Here is an 11,100-nt window from a genome sequence, read left to right on the forward strand (position 1 = left end):
CCTTGCTGATTTTGCAGGTTTGCCCACTTACAAAGAATGCAACGATCTATAATTTTAATCAAATGTACATTCTAACAGTGAAAGACAGAATCCCAAAGAAAATTCCAGAAAATCACATCATATGAATTTATAAAAATTGATAACCATCTGATGAGGAAAAACAAGTATTTGACCCCCTGGACAAACAGCATGTTAACATTCAGTCAGGCAGATACTCAAAATCCGCTTCTCAGCACCAAACAAACTAACTAAACCTTCCTGGACAAACAAACCAGTTTGCCTAAATTGAACCAAACAGTATTTGTACCCTAACCATTAACCCTTGAAACAGATAGTGTACTACAACAGGCTAGCACGATCCAGCAGCGGGTGGACTCGTGCCGGTAAGTTTCGCTGTTTGTGCCGCTTGATGTTTAATGCCCTGTCTATGACTCTCCACTGCTAAAACCATATCAACGCTGTGGGCTCCGGGTTGGAGCCCACGTGTGTAAGTTTGTATTGTGAGTTTGTTAACCCTGTGAAGAGGGAAACACTGCGTTTTCACGTCCAATAGGAGTAAACTCCCCTGACAGGCCACTGTAGCGAGTTAGGAGATTCGGCTGCTTGCAGACAGACTGTGGGCCGATCAATTATAATTTATAAACAGAAGTTATACAGCGGGATAATTGTGTGATTTAAACTGCTTTTTGTGCAGGTTAGGCTTTACTAAAACGATGGACTCGAATTGTATAAAAACATGCATGGAGTCTGTGGTTACCATGGAGACGACTTAAACGATTTTAGATAACTTACATTGCTGAGCGACAGTACAGTGCAAAAAATGGAGAATTGGTCACTCAGAAATACAAGTTAACTTTCCCTTAACTGCCAAATTGGAACATGCTTCCCCCTTGTGTTTTACCAGGTTATGTTTTGTCCATTTTGTGGAGGGAACCTTTCTGTCATAATGTGTCTTGTGGCAGAAATATTCAGTTTTTAAAGAGTCATCAAGATGAAGGTATGTTTTGTTCTGAAAGTTTGTCATTCCATATAAATTACTGGCTTTGTACTGTTTATTCACCATTCAGTAAATATAGATGAAAGCAAAGTTTATGAACACAAGCATTTTTTTATTCTTAGATCTAGTGTCTCATTCCTTCCCCTCAGATCCTGAAACCCCAATGGCGGATGAACTTATCTTTAAGTATTTCACAGAGGGCCACAGTTATAATAGACTTCCTTCCAACAAAACACAATATTTCACTGAATCTTAGCACTTGAAAAAGAAGAATACAAGATGTCGGCCTGACCAGGAGGACGAACTACACTCCAATTGCTACTGTGCGGGCAGCTATTTTTGACGAACTGAAGGGATCAGGCCAACTCCTGGGTTACCGAGCAATGTGTCAGACTCTGAAACAGAAGTACTCTCTTATTGTCGGAAGAGGTGATGCACCTAATGGGAGAATTGGATCCGTCTGGAGTAGAAAATCACTCTAGACAAAGACTTGTCTGCAGAGCATACCACTCAGTCTGACTGACTGCGGAACACAAAATGGACTGATGGCAGCACTTCACTGTTCCTTGAGATCATTGCATGTGGACGAATTTGCAGGAGCCAAAAGCCACGTGTATGGCACATCAACATCCAACCAACGCATTGAAAGCTAGTGCTCCTACTTTCAGAAACAAAGGTTTTTGTCACATATTGTTAATTCTTGAGTTATTATGGATTTATGCTCCGTCTACTTGACATTTCTGTATTTATTGTATGTGATTATACTGATCTATACTCACTTTTACATGGTACTTTATCTGCTGTAAATATTTAGTGTCGGCATGAGACTACTTGTGCTCACTATAAAATTGCTCACACATAACACAGTTTCTTAAACCATTTTAAAATTGCAGTACACCTTTAAAAGCAACTTCAACCATTTCAGAGTGTTTTCTTGGGGTCAAGGTACAACATCATAAAACGTGTGTACTTTAACTAGGAGTCAGTTTTGGATGGATCTGTTCAGTGACTTGAGGGAAAGGCACCTCTTCAATGGCAGCAGAGATCACACAAGTTTGGTGCAACACTGCTTCATGGGTGTCCTTCAGAATGAACTGGACGAATACAAGCAACTCTGGAACACGCACACTATTCGTCCTGTTCGCCAATCCCAGTGCCCATCTCGCAAACCAGAGTTTATGTATCACGTGCCTCAAAGGTGAGTATTGCATTGTCATGTTAAAACAGAAAGATAATTGGATTATGCTTTTCATTACAAAGCATACATGCATAGTACAGTAACATCGCAGTAGATAACGTCATGAATCATTCAGCTCTTCCCGCTGCCAGTCTCTGCCCCCATGCCATTAGGCAAAGACTCCAAAATGATCAACACTACCAGAATGCACATTAGATTCTTTCTTTCTTTTGTCTCTTTGAAACACCTGCAAATTACACACATGCAAATTACAAATACAATTAGCACCTTGCTCTATTTTGTTACTTTAGATGCTGATGACTTTTAGTTTTAAGTCATCTTGGGTCTCTGCATCCTTGTCCTATGAGAAACAACGGAGATGGATGGAATGGCAATAAAACTAAAATATGCATGGAAGGACAGTAAGCTGAGTCTTCGTGTCAGGGTACTTCCTCTTAGACTCAACAGCAAAAATTGTGGATTCCCTACATCTGCACAAGCCCTGAGCCAGTTCGACGCCCTCATGCCCGTGCCAGTAACTCCAGGTGGGGATGATGAACAGGAAACTTGCTTTGAAGAACTGCAAAGTGGTTTGTCGCCTCCTCTACAATGGGAATCTGCTGTAGAGAACTACATCACCCTGAAGAACATGGCTGATCTGTGAGTTGGACCGTAAAATACACAACAAAACCTCTTATGACTTTGAATACAATGTAAACAGAAAAGTCAGTCAGGGAGTTTTATTTTATTTTCAAAAGAAATGCAATGAATGTGGCGTACATTCTTCGTTATTTATTCATAAAATCTGACAAACTAAATGTTATAGTCAATGTTGCTTTCTACAAAATCATTGAGACTTCCACACTACTGTCCTGACATTGAATTGATGATGTGTTGTCTTTCAGACAAAACTACCTGGCAAAACATGGATAATTGCAAAATTGGTCCCAACGTGTGGGCACACTAATGCAGTAGAACTAAAAACCAAAAGCTTATTATTTAATGAGCGCCTTGCACCTTCAACTTACTGTCAATTAAACCATGGTAGCACTGACAATACAGTGGTTTTCACTTTAATCAAAACTAGTTTGATCTCTTAATATCTGTGTAATTACTATGTCAACAAAACACACACACACATATATATGCAAAACTGGTTCCAACGTGTGGACATTTTAACAGTAGCTATTACCACATAGGTAATGTAATGAGAATATAGTAATGTACTTCTTGTCTACCTTTACAGGTTTGATACCGTCAGCTGCGGGCTGGCTACATGCATCCAAAGCCGGGGGAATTCTTAATCCTAAAGTTCTAGTATTTGCCTTAAATGTGTTGTAGTTGTCCAAGAGAGGCAGCTTCAAAGTGTTAGCACATTTGTCATAGAGGCAAAAGGACAGAGGACAGGAGTCGGCGCCGTTGGATCCTGCTGCAGCGTTGTTAAAAAGTGCAAGCTGGCAAGTCCATCCTTGAATCTGAAATACAATAACTTGAAAAGTTAATGTACACTTTGTAGCAGCTACTAAGCATTGGAATGAGACAGCAACACTATGTTTTATCCGGAACAATTACTGTATTTACTTTTTAGCAACAACAGTAATAACAAAATAAAACTACCTTATGATTACGCTGTGGTTCCTGTCACCACCTGAGGAACTCCTTCACAATGAAGTGCTTTTCCTCCACGGACGTTTGAAGCACCCTGCGGTCTGCAAAATGGTGCTGTGCTGTACCAATAGGTCTTGTAGGGTCTCCAATGAGGGTGCATTCTGGATGAAACTTAACTCATTTTAGATACAAAAAGTAATTATATATAATAGTAATATCAAAAAGATACTTTGAAATAACATTTTAAGTGGACAATACTGCTTACATTAATAACCAATTACTTGTGATTGTTAAGCAGAGGCTGGGGTTTTCAGACTCGAATGCGGTATCAGACTCAGAGACACAGAGTAGGAGAATGAGACAAGATTTATTGATGAAATGCTGGGAGTTAGAGGCTGGGTTAGAGGGAGGGGGGTCCAGGCAGGGAATCCGGGATTGGGGGAAAGTCTGTGGGGGCTGGGTCCGCTGCCTCGGGCGCACGCGAGCAGGAGAGGAATAGTTGCAGGAGATGGACCAGACGGGAGTATCTGTGGCACAGAAGCACAAGAATAGTAGGGAACAAATACAGGAACTAGTCTTAGAGAAGAACAGCTTGAACAAGACTGACTGGGAACGAGAGTCTACGATCTGGCGCTGAGTGGAGGTGAGGACCAGGTATAAAAAGGCAGGGCATAACGAGGCTGATAGCTGGCAGCTGGTGACAGGCCCCTGCGCACTCCACTCATGCAAGAACACACACACACACACATACACACTACCCAGGAACAGGGGACCTAACAATAATAGAATTTCAATCCCTTACATCAATGACCCTCATACCTCTTGTAGCACTTTCCCTATTTCTTCATCTGTAATGTCTCCTACAGATGAGTTGAAACTGGACTGCCCTGAAATGGCCAGATCTTCTGAGAGGATGGCCAGGTCCACCATGTACTATGGACACAGCAATCATCTTCCCTGCCAAACTATGTTCATCCTCTCTGATTGCTGCTCATGGAAATGCAGAGTAATAGAGTGGTCAATCAGTTTCAATATTAAACAAGCAATGCACGGTTGAATAATTTAGTTATTTTAAAACATTCCACACAAAATAGTACCACTTGAATTGTAGACATGGATCAAATATGGATCGTTCGTTCAGGCTTCTCATCAGAAGTGAGAGGAATTTCCGTTTTGGTCCACCTGTATCGATACCTTCCTCAAACCTGCCTGCATCATCTGAAAACATAGATCCTTCATTACGGAGAATGTTCCGCTTTTGAATCCTCTGACAGCTCCATCCCACATGTCAGAGCGGCAGATGTTAAATCTGCTGATGGCATGGAGGTCAATCTGGAGAGCCAGGTTTGCAATTATTTCTGATGCAGAGAGCTTTTCCACCCTACCAACAGATAACAGGGTGTCCGCGAGGTCTTAAAAAGTCTTAAAAGGTAATATCAATAATGTGAAAATTAAGGCCATTAAAATGTATTAAAAAGTCTTAATCGCCATTTAACAAGGTATTACATTTTGTAGATATTTTTGTCAATGTGAACATCCTGTTTGTCCAAAGAGTTTGTATGCTAAAAGTGTGGATTAACGTATTTATTTATATTGCATAGCCAAAATTACTAAATAGGCAGGTCATAAGGACGTAGCGAGTGATTCTTCTGTCTAACGTTAGGCGCAGGGATCTACTGTGCGAGCCTTTCACTCTCATACAGCCCCTAAAAATAGATCCGTGCGAACCAGAAAACTGATTTACGAGTACAACTGACTGTAATCTTCCACCAGGCCGGACCCCCGATGCTAATCGTTAAAAACATAGTCGGTCTGAGCTCTGTGGCCGCTTGAACAGCCCCGTTAATCAAAAACAAGAGCGAGATGCTCCGCCAGCAGCTGAATGGGTAAGACAGAAGACAACAGGGAAAATATAAGCAGCGTTTGGGTTTGTCTAACGTTAGCTGGCTATTTATCTAAACCGGTGCTTTTTAATGAAACGCGTTCATGCGCTCCTCAATGTCACTTTTTGTGAACAGATTAATCATGCTGACCTCATTGTTCTGCATAAATAGTTATGATTATTGGCGAGTTAGTTGCCTACTTAAAATTAAAGTTAGGGACTACCATGTAGAACATTTTCCTTGCACAAAGTTAATGAATAAAAAACAACCCCAAACTGAGACAGCTGTAACTGGAATTAATATTATAAGAGTGGTAAGCTAAATACTGTTTATTCATTATATGAAATAATGAATATAGTAATCATCTCATCATATAATTAACATAATATCAAACTAACAGTTTACTATTATATTATCAATAGCCTTTACATATTTTTGCCTGAAAATAGGTTAGAATTATGTCAGGTAGTTATCGACTGGTTGGCGTTTGCTGGCAAGCTAACATTATCTAGGTTGAACCAACTAAAATACAAATCACACTGTGTTTCATATGTTTTACAGTAATGTTGTGCATAACGTCGTAGCCAATGGATTTTTGCAGGAAATCCAACCAGTCCTTCACATAGAGAACAGTAGGCCTAAACAGGCTGTTATAAGCAACTCGAGAAAGTTGGTGAATGCCTCAATTTTTAGGTGAGGTTACAACCTGGTCACATATAGGCGTTCCACAGATGTATGCCTCTTACTGAAAACGATGTCTGAGCAAATATACAGTTTCCACTTACTGTGCCTATTCTTATTCCGCTCTTTTGTTTCTCTACCAGTTGACAGAATATTTCTGGTGCAAGGTTGTTCACAAATTTAAAAATTAGTATAAGAAATGAAAAATGTACAAAACTCAATATATTATGCTTCCGTAGAATGAGGCAGTGGTGCCATCTTACAGATTTCAGGTCCCTTACTTTTAGTGTCTGTTTATATAATGACCTAATGGGTGTAATTGTTTTTTGGTTGGCCTGACCCCAAACAGTTATGCTAGCGTTTCTCAACCTTTTTTCAGTCAAGGCACCCTTTAAAAGTTTGTGCAAAATCTCAAGTCACCCCAGTCTGAAATGTATTAAATGTACCATCTGCAACCCTCTGACGGCCAACACACACACACACGCACGCTGTAAGTGGTTATATATGTGACTTACTTACTATTAATGGGAAATCTGAGCCTGAGACGATGCACACAACCGCCCCAATTCTGGCAGGGATGGATGAGAGGCAGACACAGAGCTTCTGGTCCACAGCCCTCAGAAGCTCCCTGTCAGAAGCTCCTACTTGTTCTTGATGTAAGGTAGGCTTGAAAAGCTGAGTTCGCACAAATACGTCGTAGAGAAGGGTAGCAGGATTGCAATTGCGCTACTTGAAACTATTGGGTACCCCTTCTCCAGCGATATCCAAAACCTTTCCAAAGCCGTGTCTTGAAATTGTATTTTTAATGTGCGGTGTTCCCTGATCTCTGCCAGTTTCTCCTGCACCAGCAGTGGCATGTCTTTTTTGAGCTTTCCAGTGCACATGAACTCCAAGGGTCAAGGACCCAGTCAAACTGTGCGAAAGACTCGTCGAGAATTTCAGATGCTGAGAGATAAGGCTAGAAAGCGTGCAGCTGTTTGAATGTTCTCTGCACAAGGGAAACATCTCAAGCCTGCCCACTTCTACAAAGCAGCGCCAGAGTGTGAGCTTAGATCTGAAGCCATGCATCTTTGCCTTGCATTTTAGCATTCAGTTCATTTAGATGCCTAAAATGTCATGCAATCAACTCCGCATATGCAGAATTCTCTTCCATCAGGAACGTTCTGTGTTCTTCTTTTAACTCGTACAGTCTGCCCAAAACCTTCCCCCGTGAAAGCCAGCAGACGGCCGTGTGTAGCAACAAGCAATGTTCTGCTCCCATTTCCTTGTATAGAATCGAAAACAGGCAGCTCAGGTCGCGCCTTAATGAAATTAACAATGTCCACTGCGCTATCTAGTACATCTGAAAGTTCTTTCGGCAAAGTCTTTGCAACAAGTGCCTCCCTGTGAAGGAAGCAGTTAGTGCTTCGTACGTTAACATTTTGCGCTCTGACCCTATTGATGAAACCCTTCGCACTACCCATCATGGCAGCGAAGGGTCTGTGCAGACACTTACACACTTCTTCCAACTTAATCGTCCCTGTTCAAGATACACAGTTGTCACACGATAAATCTCCTCTCCGGTTGTTCTGTTCTGTCGGTTTGCAAAATAAAAAATTCTCCCTGGTATGGTCCCCTTCCACAAATCGAACATTTGCCAAGAGCTGAGCTTGCCCACTCACGTCTATTGATTCGTCAACTTGTAAGGAAAATTTTGCATTAGATCTGATTTTTTCAATATCTACAGACATGTCATTGATGCGCCTTCAAATTGTAGAGTCCGACAGCAGAACCTTTGCAATTTGTATTTGCTTTTTGTGTGCATAGCATTTTGTTGACAATTGCTGTGCATGCTGGCAACAGCTGTCTCGGCAATCGTGTGTGGATTCTTTGCCTTAGCTACTGTCTCGGCCACTAAATAGCTAGCCTCCAGTGCTTTCTCTGACACTTTTGCACACTTTATCATCACTTGCTCTTGTCATTTGTGTTGACTTTTCAAATGAGCAAAATACTCTGCATCCTTGCTGATTTGTTGTCAGGTGTCTTTTCAGTTTGTTCAGAACCATTGCTTGGTTTGACAATTTCATACCACGTACCAGAAATAAAGGGCATGATGAATCTCCAGTAAAGATGAAACCATACGACAAGTAGCTGTCGTGTCTTTTCTTGGTCTTGCCGCTGGCCTCTACAACCATTGCTGATGATGAAGTTGATGGCTCAGATTCAAAGTTATCTGATTCTGGAGCCTTTCTTTTCAAAAACTGCTACACTCTCGTAACCACGCACAGTGGTGTTATGGGGTCGCCATGGTCAGCGTAATGTTGCATTCCAACACCTCGGAACTTCCATGGTTCCATTGTACATTTTTAAGTTGGACGTCTGATATGTCCAAGTTCCGAGTAGCTTTGACGCTGACCCTGGCGTTGATGTTGTGACATGGTAAAAGGGGGTTTGTGCCACATTCTGATGACATCATCAGAATGTGGCACAAACCCCCTGTATGAGATGCTCTGCATTTTTATAAGTTGCGTTAATATGGAATTTTAATTTTTTATTATTTTTCATACATACATTTTCATACGTTCTCACGCAACACATCGATTTTTCAACTGTTAATAACGAGTCGGGGCGAGTAACTCCACCCAGCTGATGCGATGCGATCTTGCACTGTGAGTCGTGGTAAATAACTGAAAGAGTTTTGCAAAATACCATCTGAAATCTGAGGTGCAGACTTCCTTTGTTTGGGACTGTGAGCTGCACTTTATCTGAGGTGCTGAAGTGAACATTTGTGGTGAGATTTCTGTCTGATCCATGGTTTGAATTACAGGGGGGAATGGGGGGGTCTGACCCCTCTAGTTAAGGCTTGGACCCTTTCTTACCTCTATTTGTAAATATTACAATATGTTTCCCGTACTCATGCCTTATATTCAAGAATCTTGAAATACGATTTCAGACACCCCTAAAATGGACCGTACCATTTCAGAACATTGATGTTAGTTGAACATCTTTTCTATCTAAAAGCAACACAGAGTGCCTGAGAGCTTTACTGCATTATTTCTATATTTGGAATCGTCACCTGCCACCTACATTTTGTGTTTCCCTTTATATTAATAAAGATTGGTAACCCCCTCAAGTTCCCCTGCAACAGCGACAAGAAATCTGACATACAGTAAACACTAGTCAGCAGCACATCACAAGTCATAGGATACAGAGCAAATATGGTTACAGTATAATCAACCATACATGTGGTAAACCTCAGTTTATATTATAATTATCATCATTTCAGCTGACACAGCCATATATTCATACAGTATTTCAGTTTTGTAAATAATTTGACCAATACGTTGATTAATGTAGTCCTCAAGATTGAATTTGATAGATGAAGTATGTGTATTTGTTCACTCATAATTAAATTGGATGGTTTAATGCTTTGTATTAATTTCTTCAATGTTTGATTTTACTTTTCTCTAATCAGCAGATCATTGAAGGGCATTTTTCTCTCTCCTTGTTTTAAGTTAAAATGAGGCACATAACAGTCACAGTCTAATTTGAAAGATTAAAAAAAAAAACTGTATTGACCTTTTTTGCTTTATAACCATACTGAGTAATTGAATTTATATGTGAGCATGGCATAGATGAGTCTATAACACTTAATTTGGAAATGGTTGTTAGGGACTCCATCTGTGTCACTATAAACCATAATGGCAATGAGCTTCTTTGAAATTGCCCGTGTTTGTATTAGAATTAAGAAATGGGTTGATGTGGTGCTGGATTGGGTGTCGATGAGGGGCCCATTTTGGAAAATGTTACCCCCCTGTCCAAAATTCCTAATGGTGTGCCTGCTGTGCGGCAGGTCAGCGGCATTGGACCTTCTGTTGTTCATGTCCGCTGACAGCCAAAACTAAAGGAAGCACTCTAAAAACTATTACTGGGATAAACTTAATTTTATTGGTGAAACATTTTTACACTTAAAAATATTGAGTAAATTTAAAAGCTACCTGGCTAACCTACAGCTTGAAGCAACAAGCAGTACACTCTGTTCACAATCAGAGGTCCCTTCACACACCCCTCCCCACAGAAACTGTATGAGCCCACGAGAGCGGACATTCGCTTCGCGTGGACAGAACATATACACACCCGGTACAGATATTTTTCTGACGAAGAAATCTGCCAGGCAGTGTGTGATGCTGTTGACATTATGCACGTTCCCCCGGCAGTGCCCAGCTGCGAGCTCGTGCATAATCACGGCATCATTGGCACGGTCCTTCTGTGCGTCCAGGGGTTCCCCCTTGGTTCACAGAAGCCAGTCTGTGTCAAATCTGAAGGTCTCCCTCTCTGGTGGGCGTGTTACTGACGTACTGCGGTAAGCGTGTTGATTAAAGCAAAAATTGGCGTTCCACCAAACTGGAAAATTCGCGTTTAATTTGGCAAGATAGTCTTAAAACTTATAGGAAGGCCCTCCGTAATGCCAGAGCGGCGTACTACTCGTTATTAATAGAGGAAAATAGGAACAACCCCAGGTTTCTTTTCAGCACTGTAGCCAGGCTGACAGAGAGTCACAGCTCTATTGAGCCAAGTATTCCCATAGCTCTCAGTAGTTACGACTTCATGAGCTCAGGGACGTGCACAGGGGGGTTGCTCTGGTTGCCCGGGCAACTGCCCGTTTGCCTTTCCTGACTCAAGTTGCCCTTCCGACTCGCCCTTCCGAGAAAAAAAAATAAAATAAAAAAATAATCGCGATCGCAAAGCCTCATTCACTTCCATTCGGGCACCGA

The 11,100-nt window shown here is 41.3% G+C and overlaps 1 protein-coding gene and 2 long non-coding RNA genes across 5 annotated transcripts in view; 2 read left to right on the plus strand and 1 right to left on the minus strand.

Moving 5' to 3' along the window:
* The window catches only part of LOC123986835, an 8,436-nt gene extending 4,501 nt beyond the window's left edge, over positions 1-3,935 (plus strand). The window contains exons 2-5 of the long non-coding RNA XR_006828985.1: positions 1,147-1,673; positions 1,977-2,195; positions 2,486-2,834; positions 3,421-3,935. This is a non-coding gene — a long non-coding RNA (uncharacterized LOC123986835). The remainder of the gene's footprint in view (positions 1-1,146; positions 1,674-1,976; positions 2,196-2,485; positions 2,835-3,420) is intronic.
* Positions 1-11,100, plus strand: part of p3h1 (prolyl 3-hydroxylase 1) — a 44,852-nt gene that overhangs the window by 27,315 nt on the left and 6,437 nt on the right. The gene's annotated exons all lie outside the window — the stretch shown is intronic.
* On the minus strand, positions 4,144-8,576 carry LOC123986837. Of its 3 annotated transcripts, none has more exons than XR_006828987.1 (4): positions 8,422-8,576; positions 4,880-5,000; positions 4,602-4,769; positions 4,144-4,309 (listed from the first exon to the last, which is right to left on the minus strand). It is a non-coding gene; the product is annotated as an uncharacterized LOC123986837 (long non-coding RNA). The 3 variants fall into 3 exon arrangements; XR_006828989.1 differs by lacking the exon at positions 8,422-8,576 and adding an exon at positions 6,866-8,404; XR_006828988.1 differs by lacking the exon at positions 4,880-5,000.

Source organism: Micropterus dolomieu, linkage group LG18 (genome assembly GCF_021292245.1).
Source record: "Micropterus dolomieu isolate WLL.071019.BEF.003 ecotype Adirondacks linkage group LG18, ASM2129224v1, whole genome shotgun sequence".
Taxonomy (NCBI): domain Eukaryota; kingdom Metazoa; phylum Chordata; class Actinopteri; order Centrarchiformes; family Centrarchidae; genus Micropterus; species Micropterus dolomieu.